Raw genomic sequence first — 23,765 nt, 5'->3', positions numbered from 1 at the left:
GTGGACCAACCGGAAGCTGCCACGTGGCCCAGCGAGAGGCTTCCATGTGGTACCTCGGTGGCCACTAAAAAATTGTTGAATTCTAGACTACACTCCGCAGGATTTGACCACTAAACCTCTTGCTAACCAAAATCCGCTCTTACCAATACACCATGTTCACTTCTTGTTTATCATTGGCTGAGAAATTCTATTTAACATTGAGTGCATTTGGATTAGGGGGTGGGCACAGTGGTTAACCCCCGACCCTGGTACACAGACCATGGTTAGGGGCTAACAACGGCCCTCGAATATTGTTAACATTTAAACCACTGCATACCGTCAACATTTAACACTAATTCTGCCCATGTGATAGCCAATGAAACCATCGATGTAACCATTACCCTATCTGCCAAACCATCACTACCCTTTCCGTCATTTGAACGGGTGCTAGACCGCCAGACTTGACTTCCATCTCAGACTTCACCTCCATCCTAACACACGCCCATGTGAACAGTCCAGCGGTTATTCAAGAAGATCGCCAGCAGAGGGGGGCCAGCCCTAGGTCCCATGGGGACCCACATGCCCGAGGGCGCAAAGAACAGAGCCAGCCCAAGGGGGCGGCCCCAGGTCCTATGGAAGACTCACATTACTGAAGGGTGCACACAAACAGGGGCTAGATATAACCCCAAACTTTGGCACCCAATTCATTCACATGGCCACCATGTGGTTGTATTTTTCGGGACTAGGGGCTTAATGGCGCCCTTAACGGTCCTACAATTTTGCTTGCCAAGCAGGAATCATGCTAGGTTTGGAGAGCAGTTTTCACGTTCAGGGTGCCCATGTTGGGTTTGGGCTAACTTGTAGGGAGATTAGCTGCAAAATTGGTGAAAAGAGAGAAAGAGGCATAAATTTCTCATTTATGGTCTTTTCAGGAGCAGGGAAGAGGCTAGACAGGCGTTTTTAGGTCTTTGAAGCTAATGGAACAGGTTCTATGGCCATTGGAGCACTTATGAAGATACTTTTTGTAGGTTTTAGTCTATGGGTGCTAGGATCAATCAGTGGATTGAATTAGTTTTTAAAGGATTTTGAAAATGGAGAGGATCTTGTAGGGGTTTTCTAGCCTTCATATGTTTTCTGCAGTAGCTGTGACATCTATGGTGTAGCTCATGTTTCTCTTTTCTCATTATGTCTTGTTGAGGAAAGTTATTTTTTAGTACTTCAAGTGAATTATTGTACTTGTTATGCTCATAGTCAGATGGAGTATGGGATCCTGATTTGACAACCCTTTTCTTGTCGATTGTTTCATGACTGACTATAGGTTGTCATGTTTTTAGAGTGAGAGTTCTTTGTAGGAGAATGTTTCCTTGAAGGGGAAACTAGCCACTCTTTATGTCAGCACACTTTATGTACTCTTTATCACTGAAGTCTTTTGAGCATAATGAGATTGGGTCAAGCCATTGGAAGCTGGACCAAGGAGACGTAGCCCAGGAGGGGTGAACTCCTTCATCAATTGTTGAGTGTATTATTGTTATGGTGATGTTTTGTCTATTGTTATGATGATGTTCAGTGTTTTAATTCATGTTTTAAGCTCATGAATTACATATAAAGACAAAAACTCATGTTTAACTTGCAATGTACCTCATAATCCTCAAGCACTTTGTTTATAATCTGAATTGGAATTTAGCACAACAAACAGTAAATTTCCCATTCAGATCATTTAATTAGTATAAATACAAGTTGATCTTGTCATTCCTACTTTCCAACTCAGATGTGAGATATAAACAGGAACAAAACATGGAGGACAAAGATTGAAGAAGTATATTAGAAAATAAGAGCAGAGGATATGTAGGGTAAAGACGATGAATTTTTTCTGTGGATTTTCATGGGTCTTGGTGCATATTTTTCTGTGAATTTTCATGTGAAGGGATAGAGACCTCAACCTCTTACAACTCTCCAAGTTCAGCCTCCTGTATCTACAATTTTCGGTCTCCCTTTGACCAACGAAATTTGATCCTATGAAGGAAGAGTCTTGACCTCCTGCAACAATCCTCAGTTCTGAAGAAGAGAAGCTATTCACGCATGAATTTGGAGCTGACTTTGGATCGGTTTAGAGCATACTTTGTTTCAATTTCTGAATAGTCTTTGGATTAATTTGAGGATTAGACATTGAGTGGTTTTTTGGATCAAATCCTGAAGCAGTCTTTGACTAGTTCTTTGGATCAGACCTCAAGTAAATTGAAAGAAGTTTTAGAGCATGCTTCAGAAGACATAAAGTAGAATTTTTGGATAACTTATTAAAGAATTCTTATGAGCAGACATTTTGAATACATTTTGTTGCAGACCTTTAATATCCTTTAGAGAATCTTCTTGAGGTATTGGAACAGATTTGAACCAGGCTTTGAAGACCTTTTGGAATATGTTGGAGATCATTTGGTGTACCCTTGGAGGCATTTAAGGAAGCCTTGTTGAAGCAGACTTGAGGCCTTTTTGGAGCAAGCTTGAGAAGTACTCATATACCCTTTTTGAAGTGTATTTGGAACTAAGTTTGGAGACATATTGATGAATACTTGAAGGAACACTTTTGGGGATTTTTTGGAAGCATTTCTTAAAGTTTTTGGAGCCTTGAGAACAATATTATTTGAATTACTTGAAGACAGACCCTTGAGAAAAATATTCTTGGCATTACTTGAAGACATATTTGAAGATTTTTTGGAGCATTATTGGAAATTTTTGGAATACCCTTGAAGATTTGTTAAAGCCTTCATTGAAGACATCTTGGAAGGCTTGTTGGAATACAATTGAAGGGTTGCAACTAAAGACACCTTACTGGAGGACCCTTGAAAACTTGAAGGATTGTTGAAGTGTTTGTTAGAGTATATTTGAAGCAATATTGAAGAGCCCTTGAAGACATCATAAAATGCTTGTTGAAGTCTTCATGGAGTAACATTGAAGAAGATAACTTGTGTAGATATGAAGAGTTTTGGATACAAATATTAGCCTTATTGAAGATGACCTTGATGGACTAGCCCTTGGAGCATTTTGGAGAATTTGTTAAAGAAAAACTTGGATTTGTTTTCAAGACTTATTGAAGAAGATATTGGAAGTATGGAAGCAGTACCTAAACCCACTTTGAAGAACTAAAGTAGAGGATTGGAGCCCTAGAGGATTAGATTCCTCACACAAGGTTGGAGCCTTATATAAGATCAATTTGAAGTCTAAGTTAGTTGTGAGAATTGGAGTCCTCAAATAGACCAAGTTGGAGCTTGTGTTGAGAAATCAATTTTAGTAGAGTTAGGGTTAGGTTTCTCTTTCTTGATAATTACTTGTAAATTATGTTGGCTTCTTTTAATTATTTTTTATATTATCTTTCATTAAGAAATTACCAAATTATGTGTGTATGAATATCACAAAAACACAAGACATAAGATGTAGGCACTTTGCTAGGGAAACACACCTATCTAGGGGGAAACCCAATCAAAATATATTCCTTCAATAGTTTTCTTGAGGCTCTTAAACCTAGACACGAGCCTCCTCCAACCACCAAGTCAACCTCTTCTTCTAGCAACTTAGACCTTGAAGCAACAACACTTTGACCCAGCAAATCTAGAATTTCATCCTTCCAGTAGCAGAATCTTCGATCCAACACTTTCATAATTTCAACCCTTCCAGCAATGAAACTTCGACCCAAGAATTGGCCCAGTAACTTCGCATAAGAGAGTGAAAGAGATACCCAGAAATATTCGACATTGATCCTTCCAACACTTCTTCTCTTCTTGGAATTTCGCACTTTCCTGCCTCCTTCTCTTGGATATCAAACTCATGAGAGAGATGCTTCCAAATGAATTCGAACTACTTGTATATATAGGATTTAGGTGAGGTTGAATTGCCCTGTTTGAGGCCGACTTGATCTCCTTGAGGTCAACTTGGTGTGGAGGTATCAAATACCTAATTTGACTCAATAATAAATCTTTTTACATGATTCAAAAGCCCAAGAAGAGTCTCATAAAATGTACAATGACTCTAATGACTCAATATAAATCCTAGGAGTCCATAATGGGGACTTTGACTAATAAAATATGACCCAAGAATGAAACCCATGCTTTAATAAGTCATTGTAATAATAATAATAAAATATTTTTCATTATTTTAACAAGTATATTTATGAAGACCGAACCTAGTTACATTCTTCAACACTCCCTCAAAACTAGGGGGTGTTCATAAAAACATGTACAAGTACAAGAAAGATCTCAAAACATATGAACTATGAAGAGTTTATGCACCACAATGCCATGGACTAGATTCCTTACTAGGAAAATATATCCAAGTGGGACTAAGATGGACTAAAAGCTTTCAAGCTCTCTAGGTACCATCAGGCTTACTTGCTAACCATCAACATAGGGATCTAGGTGCGTATCCAAGCTTAGAGATTTATGACCAATGGCACCCTCCCTACTTTGGGATCCAGACATCAACACATAGTGTCAGCCAAATGCCCTCCTGGGAAAAGTTTCTCAAACACAAAGACTCAACAAATCTCTCCCATACTTTTATCATCGTCAACAAGATCAGCAATATCAACTAAACCAAGCATGCTTTTAAGATATTCAAACTTCTTACTAGGAAGAGACATTGTTAGTATATCAGCTACTTGATCGACTGTTTGGACATATTGTAGCTTCAAAATCCCATCCTACACCGAGTTTCTAATGTAGTGAAATTTATTGTTGATATGCTTCATCCTAGCATGAAACACGAGATCTTCAGACATCTTGATGCAAGTTTGATTAGCATAATTTATCTCAATAGGACCCAGAGGCTTATAGAACACATATTTTATAAGCTTCCTCAACCATACAACCTCCTTTCCTACTTCACATGCAACCACATACTCTACTTCAACACTACTCAAAGCAATGGGATCTTTCTTTCTACTAATCCATGAGATCATGGCAGATCTAAAACTAAAGCATCCACCTGTAGTGCTTCTTCCATCGATCTCACTACCACCCTAATCATAATCTGTGAAGCCAATCAAATTGACTTCATTGCTATCGTACTTTAGGCAATGATGTATAGTGCCACGAAGATATCTCAATTTATGCTTGGCAACTATCTAGTGATCATGACGAGGCTCGAACTGAAACTGACTAAGAATATTCACAGTAAAACATGTATTTGGTCTAGTATTTACTAGATACATCAGAGAACCCACCAACGTACGATAAGAGGTAGGATCTATGAGAATTGAGTCAGAGCTCCTCAGCTTCTTGAGATTGGTGATCATAGGAAGTAGTCATGGGCTTGGAATCCATCATCCCAAATTTCTGCAACAACTTGATCATATACTTTCCTTGCCCCAGATATATCTCCCCAGACTTCTGTCATACTTCCAGACCTAGGTAATAGTGCATCAATCCCAAATCCTTCATCTCAATTTCAACTACCAGCATCTTATTACATTCTTGTATCCTTCACTCCACACCTTTAATGAATAGATCATCCACATATGGTAGAATAATGATTGACTCATTATACAGAACCTTGATGTAGAGATTTCGATCAACAGTACTCTTTACGAACCCAACTCTTAGAAGGTATGCATCCATTCTTGCACACCATACCCTAGGAGCTTGCTTTGAACCATATAGGGCCTTCTTGAGTCTACAAACATGAGTTTCTTTTATATTTATTTCAAAGCCTTCAGATTGTTCCATGTATACTTCCTCATCGATGCTCCCATTCAGAAATGTCATCTTTACATCCATTTGATGGATATTCCATCCCATTGTAGCATCCAATGAAACAAAAGATTTAATTGTAGTATACCTTGCAGTGGGTGCAAAGGTTTCTTCATAATCTATGCCTTCTTTTTTAGAGAAACCCATTGCAACAAATATAGTTTTGTATTTTTCTATACTTCCATAAACAATGTGCTTGATCTTGTAGATCCATTTGGAGGTGACAACCGATTTGTCACTAGGTTTAGGAATAATTTCCCAAACCCCATTCTTCATGATGGATTGATATTCCTCCTGCATTGCCTTCTTCCATACTTCTTGATGAGTAGCTTCTTCAAATGTAGATGGTTCAACTTCAATCAGTTTTGTCATATATGCATCATATCCAGAATATCTTTTCAACCTTTTACTTTCTCTAAATGATTCTTCCGCAGGTCCATGTCCTTCAGCATCTTCAAGAGTAGATTTTAACCAATTTGGCCTCTTCCTTGTGTTCGGTATGATCACAGGTTGAATAGGATCACTTGGTCCTTCTTATTCTTCTTCTTCTTCACTTGTAGATCGATTGTCATGTTGTAGTTCTTCTTCTTCGAATATTGGTATATCTTCATCATCAGAATCAATTGGAATGTCTTTAGATCTTTTATAGGCATGATTTTCATCAAATATAATGTCCCTACTTACTTCAATATGTCTTCCTTCCTTGATGTAGATTCTATATGCCTTTGAGGAGAGATTATAGCCAATGAAGATCCCTTTGTTGCTTCTAGAATCTAACTTCTTTCGCTTTTCCTTTGGAACATGGATATAGGTAGGACTCCCAAAGATTCGGAGATGGTCCACACTTGGCTTCTTCATTGTGAATGCTTCCTTAGGTGTCATATTCTCAAGAATTCTATGAGGAATTCTATTAAGAATATATATTGTTGTCATTTTTTCTTCTCCACATATAAATTTTGGTAAGTCTTGATCAAGTATCATTGTTCGTATACCTTCTTCAATTGTCCTATTATTTTGTTTGGCCACTCCATTTTGTTCGGGATTGTAGAGAAAAATGAGCTCCCTCTTAATTCTTGCTTCGTTACAATATGCAATCAATTCTTTAGAAGTTTATTCCCCAACATTGGATCTCAAATTCTTTATTTTTCTTCCAGTTAGGGTTTCCACTTCAGATCTAAACTCCTTGATTTTTTCAAATACTTCATCCTTTTTCTTGAGAAGTTAGAGCCATGTCTTTGTAGAGTGATCATCAATCAATGTTACATAGTAAATATGACCTCCAAGTGATTTGTCATACATAGGCCCACACACATCATAATGAATGAGGTCTAATATTTCTTTAGACCTTGTTTCAATATTTGTAAACGGTTTTCTTGTATGTTTACCAAAATAACATCCCTTGCAAACTCCTTCACGATCTTCTTTGATATTGGGGATGCAATGAACCAGTTGATAAAGAGTGGGAAATACTTCGTAGTGTAGATGACCATATCTTATAAGCCATAGCTCAATGGGATTGATTTCCATATGAACTAGAGCTTGAGGAGATGGTGTAATGACTCTATATAAGCTTCCATCACAAACTCCAATAACCCTACCTTTATCAATACTTGAATCTTTTCCCCAAACCAAAACCTTTCCATCAACAAAAAAAACTCTACCCCCTTTATCTTCTAAGCAAGAAATTGAAAACAAATTCTTTTTCAAACCTAGAACATATATCATATTCTTGAGATGTAGCATAGCTCCATTCTCCAACTTCAAAGATGTTGATCCAGGCCTCTAACAACATATCTTTTGTTGTCTCCCAATTCCACTACATGAGAAGATGGTTCCTTTGATAAAGTGTGAAGTTGTTTACTCTCCCCTATCATATGCCTTGATGCTCCACTATCAATAATCCATGCATTATCATCATTAAGTGAACTTGTAAATGCAACCAAGAACCCTTGACTTTTGACCTTGTTGAATTTAAAGTAGTAGAATATCTTCTTGATCCAACTTCCTCCAGTATTGTATCCCATTCTCATATAACTTATCATAGAGGGAGTGACCATTTCCTTCAAGCCAATAGAGTGATCTTCAATCTTCCTTGACCTTAGCTGTGAAACCATGTTGAGAAATCAATGCTAGTAGAGTTAGGGTTAGATTTCTCTTTCTTGATAATTACTTGTGAATTATGTTGGTTTCTTTTACTTCTTTTTTATATTATCTTTCATCAAGAAATTACCAAATTATATGTGTATAAAGATCACAAAAAAACAAGACACAAGATGTAGGCACCCTGCCAGGGAAAAACCCCTATCTAGGGGAAAACCCAATCAAAATACCTTCCTTTAATAGTTTTCTTGAGACTCTTCAACCTAGACATAGACCTCCTCCAACCACCAAGCTAGCATCTTCTTCCAACAACTTTGACCCAACAAATCTAGAATTTTGGCCTTCCATCAATAGAATCTTTGACCCAACACCTTTAGAGTTTTGACCCTTCCAACAGTAAAACTTCAATCCAGAAATTGGCCCAGTAACTCGCATAAGAGATAGAAAGAGATACCCAAAAAAATTGACCTTGATCCTTCCAACACTTCTTCTTCTCTTCTTGGAATTTCACACTTTTCTGCCCCCTTCTCCTGGATATCGAACTTGTGAGAGAGATTCTTCCAAATGAATTCAAACTTCTTGTATATATAGGATTTAGGTGAGGTCTAATTACCTTGTTTGAGGCCGACTTGATCTCCTTGAGGTCGGCTTGGTGTGGAGGTGTCAAATACCTAATTTGACTCAATAATGGATATTTTTACATGATTCAAAAACCCAAGAAGGGTCTCATAAAATGTACAATCACTCTAGTGACTCAATATAAATCCTAAGAGTCCACAATGGGGACTTTGACTAATAAAATATGACCCAATCATGAAACTTGTGCTTTAATAAGTCATTTTAATAATAATAAATAAATAAAAATCATTCTTTTGACAAGTACATTTATGAAGACCGAACCTAGTTACATTCTTCAACAACTTGGTGGTATAGTACAGGTTGGAGCCTGGTTGATTTGAAGATTGGAGTCTTCATCTAGGGTTGGTGCCCTAAAGTATCATCGTACTTGATTTATTGTAAAAAGGATTAGAGTCCTCATTATTTTCATTAATAAAATTACTCTTGTTGTACATTTTTGGGTTATGGTTTATTAAGCGATCTTAACTGACATAAAATAACAATTGTAAAAGAAATATTGATTCACCTCCCCCCGCTCCCTCAGTATTTCCAAGAGCTGCACCATGGGAAAGAGGTGGCAGGAGGTATTGGGATTGATAGTATCCTATGGATGCAACAGGAGTTTAGTGGAGTCTGCTTCAAATTCATTCGAGATCCAAGAATTAGTCCTAGCATATAGGTTTTGGATTTCATTTTATTGATGCAATAATAGTTCTTCATATTTGTTTGTGATCATTGTATTTACGTTGGAATTGCATGGGGTCAAGAAATTTTGGAAAGGAGGACTGTAATGTCCATTTTTCTAAGCATTGGGAACATAGCCTATAGCACAACCATTCCCATAGGATACAGATTGAAAAGTAATGATGAAATATCAAGGAATTAGTTAATTAAAAAGTGACCAAGGAAAAATAATATTACAAGTCACTTTATTAAAAGAAGAAAATGACCCATGGTATTCAAATAACCATCTTAATAAAAGGAAAGGAGGAGCTCATTCAGGTATATGATTAGAGATTTGATGAATTCATTTTGTGGGCTTGTTGAGCTTTGTGTGAGGGTTGGAAACCCTGAGTGTGGATCTTCTTCGAGGGTGAAACTATCCTCCCTAAGGATCAAAACTATTTTCGATGGTGAAACACCCACCCTAGCTAGTTAAGAGAAAGAACCACTTCAAGTTTTTCAATGGTGCTTAATGAGGAAGGAGGTTTGGGAATTGCCAGAATCTAGGTTTTGGAGATTGATGTATTGCAACAAGGCGGAATTATTCATGTAGGAGCATTTACAGAGGTCGAGTTATTTGGGGGCTATGAAATATCTTGAAGGAGGCCAAATTATTTGTGTAGGGACCAAATTATTTTGAAGGCAAATTTATTCCTAGAGGTTGAAATAATTTCCAAGGGAAACCAACCTAGTATTATCAATGGGTTCAATAATAATCTTGTTTGTAATCTTCGTAGAAAATTAACAAATAAAATTGGTTGGGTTTTTTGTTGTGACATTTTCAATAAAAATATGTGGTTACTGGTTTTCCAAATTTTGATTGGAATTTATTTAAAATTTCAGCAAAATTGTTTGTGGAAATTTTCTAAAGAAATATGGACCCTAGAAAATTTCTCAAAAATTATAAAGTAATTAAAAAAGGATATTACACTCCCACATTACGAAGGATTCATACTCCAACAATGAAAATATTCCTTCATTAAAAAAAAAGTTATAAAAGACAGTTGAGATAGTTTATTAGGCAATTTGATCTTGTTTTCAAGAAGGTGACCCTTCAAAGCCTCAAGTGTTGTTGAGGTACACTCAACTTCATCAACTAATTACTATGGTCAAGAGCCACTCTTGTGTTGCATGGAGGTCACTTAACAAAAAAAGGATTAACTATGACATAAGTCATAAGTCATAATAATAATAATTATAATATTTAGTCATTACTTGCAATAATTAACAATGGCTTATTAATATTTTTATGAGGTGTCTTTATGTATGATTTATCTCTTAAATTGTTTCTAGCAATCTTCTTTGTCACATATACCTTATTTAGTGCTAATATGCAATATACAATTATTTTTATAACTAAATAATCCAAATCATGTGCATCATACCATGCCTCATCTTTGAACATAACAAAGACAAGCCAACGTGTCATCCTTGGCATCAACCTCCAAATGATCAATATTTTACTCAAAACACTTACCCTTGTAATTTGAGCAACCACTTCAATATTGAAGGCTAATAATTTACACAAATGAAGTTTTGGCTAATTTGTAATTAATTCTTACTATCTATATTAATAATTTCTAGGAAGAGTTGTGTGCATTAACATTGCTATGTATGTGATGACTTGCACATAATAGTCTTTATATTGGAAACCACTTTTTGTATCTTTCAAATTTTGTATATATTCAATTGTCCTTTTCGACCATATGACCCTATGAGATTCCATATGAATGCTTATGGCATCCCATGATCCTCTCAAGGTATAACACAAGTGGATCTGACACCACTTAAAAGGTATCCTCAAAGTACATGTTGACAAGCCAAATAGAAATACATAGATAAATAGTAAAAAATTATTATACAATGATACACATGAAATTTTGTCTATCTATAACAAATTAAAGGATGGGTCATATTATATCATTAGTTAAATTAAAATTATTAACATATGATTACTAAGAAAGGCCTCTACCAATTTACATTTCCATGTACCTCTGTCATAGGAAAGATAGACCTAAAAGTGTAGTAAGTGATTTGTAACTCTCCACGTGCATTGTAACAATCTAAAAGTTCCTTATTGCAACACCCTTCCATAGGAGAAGTGCAAAAAAAAGTACTAGGGATTCTATTACAATCCAATCCTAGCAAGCCCAAGGCATCCTTCAACACCCACCACCCCATGTACCACACCCCTTCTCCTCTAAATAATAGAAATAATACTAACAATAATAATATAATCCTTTCTTTAACAAACACATATACATTAGTGAATATGAAATAATGCAATTTAAAGTCATAATCAAGTGTCATTAATTCTCACAATTCAAAGTCTTTTATATGGAATGTTATCTTTTAACCTCTTTTTCTATCCTCTCAAAGTGTCATCAATTCTAATGATTCAAGTCTTTTAAATGGAATTTCCTCTTTTAACATCTTTTTCTATCCTTTCAATATCTTGCATCCATCTCTTTCATTGAACCTAGATGTTTTTTTTTGTTTCAAGGAATACCTCACAAGGGAACTCAAGGGATGTTTTTCCTACTGACAACTCTCGTAAAGTCACTTGTGTGGACTAGTGTGCCTAACCTAGGGAGGTTCAAAAAAGGCACCATCCAACACAACATTGGTAGCAATCGATTGATCCAACCCCTTGGGTCGTTAAGCATGTATGTTATGTTGAATAAAGTTTTCATTGATGGAATCATAGTTGAATTGGTGAAGCAAACCCTAATCCTAGATATTGTGCAAACACTAGGAGACTAAAACCCTAACTCTAAGCTATATGATAAAACCCTAAAGCCCTAGCCCTAAATTTTTTATGCAAGCCCTAGAATTAATGTTTGATATATGATGCCCTAACCTTGTTAAAGATGCCCATGATGCCTTGTTGAAGATGCCCTAATCCTAATAAATGAAGAACACATGTGAAAGAGTCCTTATCTTGTAGGTCATAAACTTGGAGCCCTAAGTCTATAAAGAAGGAGCCTTAGCATTATCTAAAACATAATGATAAAACCCTAAAGGTTGCCATGGATGAAATAATAATGGAAGTTCACAAATATTATTTTATTGATGGTTAAATGACCTTAATTAAGGATGGAGTTAGCATAATCTCGTAGAATATATTGAGCTCTTTCCAACGAGCACTTGCATGCCTTTTAACTCCTCATAGGCTGAGAGAAAATGATTTTACAAGTTGGAATATAATATTTTTTTATGCTAGCCAACATGAGCCCACATATGCAAGTCGGCCCCTGTAATTTTCCTAATGGAAATATACAATGATAAACAAAGCAAATATAACCAAAAACACACAAAAGCAATACTCAAGCATCAAAACATCATTTTAAAGGCAAAAACTACACTATTGAGCCATTTTATTATAATATGAAGAGGGTACAATGAAGTGTTGGAAAGAGTGCACCTGGGCTTGCTAAAGGAAAAATAGCTAAGCCTAAATGAATAAGAAGTCCCCCTCAAATATGTCGCTACTCTATCTCCTGGCTCTGCGTTGAAATGCCCAGAAATACGTTGCTGGGTGTGAAGATTTGCTGCTAGGGCCTCATACGACGCTCAAACAATTCTGGGAAATTAATCCCAGCCTCTCCACCAAATACCCAGAATAACCCACAAAGGAATTGGCCAATGCTTGACTTCGAAAATTCAGCCCTATTTCCCCTAACTCCTCTAGCTGTTGGCTGAATTGGGACCCCTGTTTGACCCCTCAAATTTTCCCCAAATTTTTTGCCAAATTATTTATGAGGTCCTTGTAAAAAAAACAAAAAAACCCAGAAAGGGTTTGTCCTAGTTTTGACGCTCCAAAATTGACCCACAAATGCTTGGCCCTCCTCCACAAGCAGAAGATGTAACCTGTAGCAAATGCTACATTTGTTGCTCCGCCAAAAGGCTAGAAAATCCCCCACAACACTTCCCTGGACTCCACCTCAAGTTTCAGCCCCTAACTCCCTTCACTCCTCAACCTCCCAACGTGCCTCCTCCATGAACTGCGCAATCCTTGCACTGCTACAACTTTCCCTGCTACTGCAACTTGGCCTCCCTACGGCTACTTCCCTATTGTTGTAACTCGACCTTCTTGCTACTACTTTCCCTACTGCTACTTTCCCTGCTGTTGTAATTCGGCCTCCTTGTTGCTGCTTCCCCTACTATTGTAACTCGACTTTCTGTTGTTGTAACTCGACTCGCTGTTGCTTGTATGACTTGGGATGAAACAGAACTCCCTCCTTGGGCTGGCACTTGAAATCCACCAAAGCAAGGGTTTAGATCTCTGCTGGGAGACACTCGTGTGCTAAACAAAACTACAGACTTGGCTTCAGCTCAAGCGTGTTATGTCAAAGACACAATTTTTAAATAAATGAATGAATTCCCAAAATGAGTGCCTCTTGCTCTATTTATAATCTATGGCTCCTTCTCTCCTTGTGGTCCCCACTCTCTCTCTCCCTAATTCACACTCCTTTCTCTTTCCTCTCCCTTCCAAGAGCTTGAGTTCCCTCCTTGGGTCGAATTTCTCTTTCTTGTGGTCTCCACTTTCGACTAGAGTCGTAATATTATCTTTTTGTCCTAAGTCCTGATGCCAGAATTGTGTCTTATCCCCAAACTCATCTCTAATTATGAAAATCAAAATTGGAGTTATTACAGTCCTCCTCGCCAAAAATTGCTTGTCCTCAAGCAATGCCTAAACCAGCGCCTCCTCTGTCTATTGATGACCCCTATCACCATCAGTAATACCGGGGTCCCGAACGTGCAGCTGAGTCATCCTAAGTCTCTGCACTGCCTTGACATGAAAGAATCCCACAATATCAAGATCCCAATCCATCTTGTTCCACCTGAATATCCCCTTTCTCCACTCACTATCTTGTCCTATATAAATACCAGAAGTCCCCCATGCCATTAGTGACTCGCTAAAGCCCAAAGGAGGATCTGGGTGACCTCCCCCTGTAGCAGCCATCTCACCCCTAATGGTCACTGTGTTGTCTAGTATTGTGATGCCTGGGTCCTGTTATCACTCCTTCGGATCTCCAAGGCTGAGGAAGAGTCCAACTGAGGTAACCACAGACCAATATTTTGACTTAGTAGCTAGCCCTACCAAGCTGGAGAGGGCTCTCTCCAAAGGATCATAGCCAAGAGGGCTGGATAGATTAGGGTTTTAGGCTAGATATAATATCTCAGGTTTTTTATTTGATTTGATTGGGGTAGTCACTAGATGAGTGAATTAGGTCAGAGAGTGAACTAGGTTAGGGCATGAGAGAATCAGAATTGCAGACATCTGATGGGGCAAGGTAGGCAAGTTACTTTGACACTTTGTAGTATATTGATGAAATGGTTTAGACTAGTGAGGTGCTAAAAAGAGCATGAAAATCATGAATTCTTTTTAAACTAAAGAAATGAAACAATTTATGATGATTTTCCCAAAATAGAGCATAGAAGATGAATTCTGCTTATCACACCTTGAAAATCAAACACATTTAGAATTGAAATGGATCATGGAAGATACAAAACATTCACACACATGTAACTAAAGAAGAAACAATATCAAAATACCATGCCACAGGAATCCCACCAAAATAGCTGCAACTCATCCAATATATTCCATGCCAAAGTCTGAAACACTAATACAATATCCAATGGAGTCCAACCTGTAGAATGACTGAAAAATTACATGATATAGGCCTCAAACAAACTCCTCCCAGCCATCAGGGGTCGAATCCATGAGAGGAGGAGCAGTTCCACCAAAATCTGAACTGATAGCTAGAGTGTAGGGTGGCCAAAGTGACTCATCCCTAATTACAATGAACTGATTCATTACACCTCATAGAGTCTATTTACCTAATGTATTTACCTAGGTAATAGTAAAAATACCATAATTACATTTACATGATCAATTACATCAATAAAAGTTGTTTTCCCAAGAGGAAAATCAAATTTGCAGAAGAACAGTTAAAAATTAGGTAATTGGTCAAACGCGCAATGTCAGTGTCAAACGCCTAGCACCATCTTCAGACCCACTTTCTCCTGCCTTCCCGGTGTCCAAATTGATCCCAGGATAGCTCGTTGGAAATATTATCCTGTCTAGTTTCCAGATCTGCCTTTATTTTCCAACATGGGCTTGATTTGATCCTCCAAAAATGGATTCTCCCAATACTGGTCAAACGTGCAGCGTGAAGTTGAAAAAGGAGGCAAAACTTTGATTTTTTAGGTGTTTTTTCACCTTTTGATTTGCCAGTTGTGGGAAACAAGGCTTGTAAAGTTGTTTTCCTGCATGTCTTCCCTGCTCTGAATCCAATGGTGGTCTTATTTTGTCCAAAAAGTGACCCAAACAAAAGCGCAACACCCTTCTAGCTATCAAAAATTGTGTATAATTACTTGAAAAGCACAAAAAACTTCAAAATTACCCCATAACTTCTCAAAATTGGTGAAATGATTGTTGATCATGTGTTTTTTGCATGGAGTGAGGCTTCAGCAAGGATGTCTAGCTTCTCTTTCTCTTTTTGGTGAGTTAGGGCTTCAATTTTTGCCTTTGCAGCCTTGAGTTTTGCCCTTGTATTCCTTTCCCTGTTGGCATAGTGTTTTGCCATCTTCCTCTGAATTTCATTTTGCTGATTGGCTTTGTCTAGGAGCTTCTCTAAATGTTGATTGAACTTATCAAGCCAATGCTCCCGGTTCTCATCAATCAAGATGGAAAATTGCTCATTCCATGTGAGCTTATTAGCAAGCTCAGCCTCCTTTTGTTTCTCTAGTTCTAGAGCTCTTTTCAGCCCTCTAGTTCTAGGTCTTCTTCTAGGTTCTTGCTCTTCTTCAAGTTCACCATACCTGTCATAGGCCTCATCAAGCAATTCCTTGGCTTTCATTGCTTCCCTCTTTTCCTTGATGAGCTGAATCTCCATGACCTCATTTTTGGCCTCAAGCTACTTGTTTTCCTGCTCATAATATGAGATAATGTATTTTTCCCTCTGTAGGTTGATCTGGAGCTCCCTGATGAGTGCATCCTTTTCTTTGATGACAATGCTTGTGCTCTCACTGTCATCATGCTCACTTAGGTCAACCAAGTCAAAATCCTACTCTGTCTCATGGAGGTCCTCCTCCTCATGTTTGATCTCTGCCTCTGTCATATTTTCCTTGCCCTTCTGTACCTGCTTTGCCGATGAAGAAGGCAAGGCCCCTCCCACAATATGTGGGGCAAACACCTACCTATGGCCTCTCTGATAAATGTGTGTAAAAATTCCCAAATCAGCCTCTTTGGGCTTGATGACCTGAACCTGTCCAATCTGTTCCAGCTCTCTGATTTCATCTCTTTTAGGTGAATGAATATGCTCCTGAAATGGTGATGATGGAGGTGATGGTGAGGGTGACTGATCAGATGAGGATGAATGATCTATGGGTTGAGATGGAGGAATGGAGGTGGAAGGATGAGATGATGAAGGCACATCTTGAACATGCTGAATGGATGGATCAGTAAATATGTCATTGGCAATGAAGGTACTCCATGCAATGTTGAGCTCTTTGAGATGATGAAGGACTATGATTTTAATGAGGGAATGATGAAAGAGACTATTCATTTGATCTTTATACTCTCTTTTCTGGGCAATGTAGGCCATATTTTCAATGCTCCAGAAGAGATAATAAGGTATGTTGAGCATCTTAACCCTTGTGAAATGCATGAGTAGCTGAATATGATAGGTATACAGTCTGGAAAACCTTCCTTCACAAGTAAAGTATTTCATGATGATTTTCATCATGGGAACAAATCTATCCAGGAGGTAAGAGAAAGGAAACAGCCTCTTTCTATCATTTCTGTATCTAGGTTTAATATAGGGCTCATAGTAATGCTCCTCCAAATCACCTTGTTTAAAACATTTCTCCCCAACATTTGGGATTCCAGTGGTAGCTGATATGATAGCAGTGGATATAGTGAAAGTGACACCAACAAGGGTTACCTGGTTGTCATGGAGATTGGTGATGAACAATCTACTCAACATAGGATGATATTGGACCTTTTGTACTTTCTCACAGAATTCAAAACATCCTAGATGTTTGAAAGATGTCACAGTCATGGGAGATGCCATGAGTTCATTAGTATTTCTTGGCTCAAATCTAAGGATTTTCCCTCCTTTGTTTGACTTCCTCCCCTTTCTTTCCTCTTCACTAGAACTTATGTTTTCTTCTTGTGACATGGTGTCTTGATTTTAAAACCCTAGGGAGATGAAATGATAGTGGAATGTATGTGTAGGGAGTTATGAATGGTGTGAGGAAATTCAAGGAGATGAGGGAAGGGGTTTCTGGTTTAAGGGAAGTAACAGGGAGTGGGAATGTAAAGGGATTTAGGATAGGGAATTTTATTACAGGTTAGGGGTTTTGGGAGCCTAGGTAAATAGAACACCTAGGTCTTAGGGTTTTTGGAATAGAAGGCTTTGGGAGATAATGAAATGATACAAGGGTTGGGAAAGGTTTTAATAGGGGTATGGGAAAGGGATAGAAGTATTAGGGTGTGAAATTAGAGGTGTGGGAATGAAACTAGGGTTTGCAAGTTTGAAGACTCAAAGTTTCATTCAAGAGACTTAACCATGAAGTTGTGAAATGTGAAATGAAATGAGGGTATACTTTTAGGGCTACTTACTTGCTGGAGGAAGAGAACCACCGACCTGAAGCTTGAGAGGCAATAGCACTTGGTTTTAGAGGTTGGAGAGCAACCCTGGTCGAACACGCAATGCTCAACTAAAACGCGCCCTTTCACTGGTCAAACGCGCAGCATATAACAGAAACGGGCAACGTATAAGAGAAACAAGCAACATATAAGAGAAACGTGCAACGTAATGCACAAACACGCAACGAAAACTCTGTTTTGTTGGTTTCACTTGTCCAACTCAAAAATTTCTCCTTTGTTGAGGTTGTTCGACCAAGACAAGAGCAAATGAGGGGAAAATGGATGTCTTGAAGGCTTTAAATACTTGATAGCATTTGACTTTATTGATTTATAACCCATTTGCTAATGTTTTGAAAGTGCTTTTGAAACATTGCACTAATACCCTTTTCCTTGTGCTTTTTCTTTACAAATTGATCAATTGATATACATTGAGAATACTTTGACCTTTGAATTTTCATCTTTTGGCATTATGGAACTGAGTTGACAACTTGAGAAAAGTCACTTATTACATATAATAACATAAAATTACATAATTATAAAATATAGAAATACATCTCTGTTTTTTGGAATAAAATTACAAACTGGAATGAAATTCATACTTGAAATCAAAATTAGAACCTTTGGCAACCATGGTTACATGCTTGCAAATCCTCTTTAACTGAAAAAGGGATATTATTTAGTTCACTCTCATACTTTGTTGGCCTTATGTAGTGAAATGGTGTTTTATTAGACCTTGAAAAAATGAAACCTAGAGACCTAATGAAAACCTTGAGTGAACAGACTTCAGGTGGACTTGACTGACACAAAACATAATGAAATGAACCTTAATGGTCAATGTATGCTCAGTAAGACACATGAAGGTGGGCAAGCAAATATTGATTTTTTTGAGAGAGAATGGATTTTGACATAAGGCTACCATTAGTGAGTAAATATTTTAAATGAGGACCTAGGTGGAATGACAAAAATTTCAGAATGGGACCCTAATATGATATGAAAGAGGAGTTTTGATCACTGATGGTAGTATGCAAATACTGACTCTAACATCGGCCTTATTTTGGAATGAAAACTCCTTAGAGGTGTCAAGAACACCGTAGACCAAGTGCCTAACCATGTGGGCCAATACAGTCAAAAACTCAAACTAAAATGAATGACTAAATTCTAACAAATTGAATAACACAAATTGACTCAAAACTGACTTACTTAACTGACGACTGAACATTGAAAATGGCAGAAAATCAGTGAAGCTCCATGGCCTTCACTTCGGGCTTCGAACTCCAATGATTCTCTACTTCACACTTGCAGAAAATTAAATTGTTATGTACAATGAAACCAGGACAATTCAGAAAAGATAGTGCTTAAGGAGCCTACCATTGACTGGTCCTCCTAAGCATGGTTATCCATTCATCTCATCCAAAAAGAAAGCATTTTGTCCTCGAAAAGCTAAAATCTGATAAGGGCCTTTCCATAGGTTTTCAAATTTACCATGCTTACCCTTGTCTTCGTTTCTGGCATCCCAACGAAGCACCACATCTCCAATTTTGAAATCATCTTCCTTTGTTTTCTGGTCATAGATTCTCTTTATCCTCTCATGAAGCTTAGAGGTGTTTTGAAATACCTCATCCCATGTCTGTTGTAGGTGAATCATTTGATTGATCCAGCGCTGAATATCATTCTCTTCACTTCCCGCTTCTTGTAACAATTTCATGATCGGGACTACTAATGATGAAGGAAAAACAATATCTACTCCATACACAATCTGAAAAGGAAAAAGCCCAAGAGATTTCTTACTACTCACCCGATCTACCCACAATGCATTGATTAGATTTTTGTGCCAATTCTTTTTGTTGGCCTCCAACATTTTCTTGATGATGTTGATTAAGGATTTATTGGAGGACTCCGCCAGACCATTTCCTTGTGGATAGTATGATGTAGAATGTCCCAACTTAATGTTGTATTTGTCACAAAACTCAGTCATCATTTTGGACTTGAATGTTGTCGCGTTGTCTATGATGATCTTATTAGGACAACCAAAATGGGACAAGAGATTAGTTTCTAAAAACTGAATGATAACTGAATCTGTTGCTTGCCTGGTTGGGGTCACTTTGATCCACTTAGTAAAGTACACTGTAGCTATCAATATCCACTTGTGTTGTGCAGATGATGATGGATTAATCTCGCCTATGAAATATGTGGCTCCTTCTCTCCTTGTGGTCCCCATTCTCTCTCTCTCCCTATTTTTCACTCATTTATCTTTCCTCTCTCTTCTAAGAGTTTGAGTTCCCTCCTTGGGTTGAATTTCTCTTTCTTGTGGTCCCCACTTTCGACTAGAGCCGCAATATTATCTTTTCGTCACAAGACTCGATGTCAGAATTGCGTCCTATCCCCAAACACATCTCTAATTATGAAAATCAAAATTGGGGTTATTACAGTCCTCCTCACCAAAAATTGCTCGTCCTCAAGCAATGCTTGAACCAACGCCTACTCTGTCTATTGATGACCACTATCACCGGCAGTAATATCGAGGTCCCGAACGTGCCGCTGAGTCATCCTAAGTCCCTGCACAGTCCTGACATGAAACAATCCCTCAATACCAAGATCCCAATCCATCTTGTTCCACTTGAATCTCCCCTTTCTCCACTCACTATCTTGTCCTATATAAATACCGAAGTCCCCCACGCCATCAGTGACTCACTAAAGCCCAAAGGAGGATCTAGGTGACCTCCCCCTGTAGCAGCCATCTCACCCCCTAATGGTGACTGAGTTGTCTAGTACTGTGATGCCTGGGTTCCATGTTAACCATAGAAGGGTGACACCATGCTGTCGTTGTGCCACTCTAGCTCTAACAAACTGCCCATCATGCATACATTATATCCTCCTTTCCTGGAACCCGATGGTGGAACACTGATAGAGGTGAGACACATCCTGCCCACACATCTCCATGACGCCAAAGTCTACCCATCTAAATCTAACTCCAAACCTGTGCAGCAAAAAAGAAAGCTTGCCTCACATTAAGGGAATTTTTGGGTCTAAAATGGGCACCCTAAGGAAATTATAAAATAATAGTGGAAATAATAAAACAAGATTAGATTACATCATCAAATTTTAGAGGGAAAAAAGAACAAAAATATTTTTTCAACATATCTCCCTATGGGTTTATTCAAATTTCGAGCAACAATACTCGTTGGATGCAGAATTTGATTCCTCATCCAATGAGTAGCCATGTTGCATACTTTTGATGAACCCTAATACATGAAAAATGGGAAATACATGAAAAGCGTGATTGCAATCACGTTTTTTCATGTATTTCTCATTTTTCGTGTAGCAAGGTCCATCAAAAGTATGCAACATGGGTACTCCTTGGATTAGGAATCAAATTTTGCTTCCAATGAGTACTCCCACTCGAAATTTGAGTAAAACCTTTGGGAGATAATTTGAATAATATGAGTTGAAAAAGTAGCTTTATTATTTTTTAAACTTTTTACATTTTTACTCCAATAATGGTGAATCATCCCCCATGGTTGACATCATTATCTTGAATCCTATTGGTTCTTATAAAGTTTATTTTGGTTGTACATTTTTCTTAGGAGGCCCATTTTAGACCTCAAAATTCCCTTAATGCCATCCGATGAAGGCCTCCGTGAACCCCAATGTGTCAACACAAGAGTGAACTAGGTCACTCTCTGCCATGACTCCGCTCATCATGAGACAAAGGGATCTATCAATCAACTGGATCCCCAGATCCCATAGCTAGACTTGTTGCGACATAGCTTTGATAGTCGTTCAAATCCATCCATGCCTCATTTTTGGTCCCTGCATGCAATCAATATAGATGCTCCATATATCATGAACTAATATGGTGCATGCTAAACTGCTTTGTGGTTTCCACTACATAGTATTGATGACCATTGGAAATCGCATGTGCCAAATAGATACCCCCTGAATGCAGCCAATAGATGGCTTTCCGATACTCACAATCGACTCAATGAATGGGGATCCGTCCCGCTCCTGCCGACCATCACCACTAAGAATGCAATCCACCCTCTCAGTAATGTGCCAATACAATGTCCGGAGCCCGGACACCCACTGGAAAATTGCCTCAATCACACACAGTATCCTCTACTCATGCAAGATCCCGACATGTCCTATGGAAATAATGGCACATGTGCCCCCGTGACTAGCTCCCCAGGTATAGGCTTAATGATGAACAATATGCCACCCTTGCAAAAGATCACCTCATCTCCCAGCTTGTGGCTATCAACTCGCTCACTGACCCTACTCCTCCACTAGAGAATATCTATCGTGCGCCTAAGGCACTGAATCTCATAGCGTCATCTCAGGAAAATATCCCAACTCCTGTTATCCACACTGTGGGTCTAGATTGAACACAAGGCTCCCTCAACTACACGTGGTGCCAACAAGTGGAAGATGTGTGGGTTTCGATGGGTATGATCAAGAATCTGTGTGGATGCTCCCAACCCGTCTCGTGATCGATCCCCTCTCCCAACCTGGGTATGTCCACCCCAATGACATGCCTGAAATCCTCGTCAAGGAATCTCCCTACTAGTAGCACTCCCTCAGTCCACAGTGCGACCTCGCACCCTATTGGATATAAACATGTACCCTCGTGTCTCCTAGAATACAACTACACCCAATCACACATCTTTGTGCATTGCTTGACCCTGCTACATGCTACTGCATCATCCTTGGATCAAATGGTATTCCTCCTATATTGATGTGTCTATCACTCCATGAGGTAATGAACTAAGATGTGAACCGCTCCTCCTACACCACGACACAACCCTGCACACCACTATGCACCACTGCACACCTTTGTGCTCCTCCGCATACTACTATGCATCATTACATACCGCTATACACCCCTAGATATCAAGGTCTAAGACTGAGTCCATAAGCAACATCTTGCATCCTGTCAAGATCCCCATCTCTACTACCACTTTGCTGGTAAGCCCTCGACGATGTGATATACACCTCCTCATTTTTCCAGATAGACCTAAGTGGGCTAACTCCTCACATGTTAATGGGAATGATACTACTATGCCTAGCCTCGGTAGCCCCTACGTCCCATATGCCAATAAGAGAGCATTGTCTCCATACAATGCCCTACCTAATAGCCTATTGATGCCACCTCCTCCTACCAGCTCCTTCTAGAGTAGGTTAATCACCCTGTGACTCCACACATAATCAACACGCTAAGACAACTCATGAAATCTATCTGCTCGCTTGTCAAACCATCCTGTCACTAGTGTTGACTAGGGCTTTGATGGAGATCTGAAAATGTGTGTGCGCCCAAGTTTCAAATCCATCACGTAGCTACTACCATCACCTACTAGCTCTATGATGTGATGGGAAATCCCACCTGGATCCCAAAAATAGTCTGGCCCTTAAGTCCCTCTGATAATCCTTGGCCTTTGTTGAACTGTGGCCATGGATGTATCCAATCGCCTAGCATGGTCCATCGAGTACCAGCTCGATACCTCTCACCATCCAATCCCAAAGGAGGGATCAAATTTACAATCCCCTGTGGAAGGAACAAGCCCTCCAAGATGATGCAGTGTCATACTTAGCTCATGTCGCTCAATCCTACTAACCTGGCCATCCCCTTGGGTCTGTCTAGACAACTCTGCCTCCTTCAACCCAATGTGTAAGGGTGGCATAATAACGTTGTAGATCCCATCAATGTGCCTCTAAAGCGAACTGTGCTGAAAACCCCAACGTGTGGCCTCTCTGCTACCCCTCATCAATGACTAACCCAAAGGATAGTTGCACATCCTCCTCCATCATGGACTTAACATGCACCTCCAACTGCTCCTCCATAGACAACCCAACGCATAAGACATGCTCACTAATTAGCTGAAGGTGATTGTCATCCGACAACTTTGTCATGGACCTGGAGGCCTCTGTACCTATCGGCTCCTCAACAACGGTGG

The 23,765-nt window shown here is 38.7% G+C and overlaps 1 pseudogene; it reads right to left on the bottom strand.

Moving 5' to 3' along the window:
- The window catches only part of LOC149203975 (calmodulin-binding receptor kinase CaMRLK-like), a 189,317-nt pseudogene extending 165,825 nt beyond the window's left edge, over positions 1-23,492 (bottom strand).
- Between the last annotated feature and the right edge of the window lie 273 nt (positions 23,493-23,765).

This window comes from Pinus tabuliformis, chromosome 2_1 (genome assembly GCF_031772625.1).
Source record: "Pinus tabuliformis cultivar Carrire ecotype Pingquan chromosome 2_1, CPIR1, whole genome shotgun sequence".
Classification (NCBI taxonomy): domain Eukaryota; kingdom Viridiplantae; phylum Streptophyta; class Pinopsida; order Pinales; family Pinaceae; genus Pinus; species Pinus tabuliformis.
This window is presented reverse-complemented; position numbering and strand designations above follow the sequence as displayed.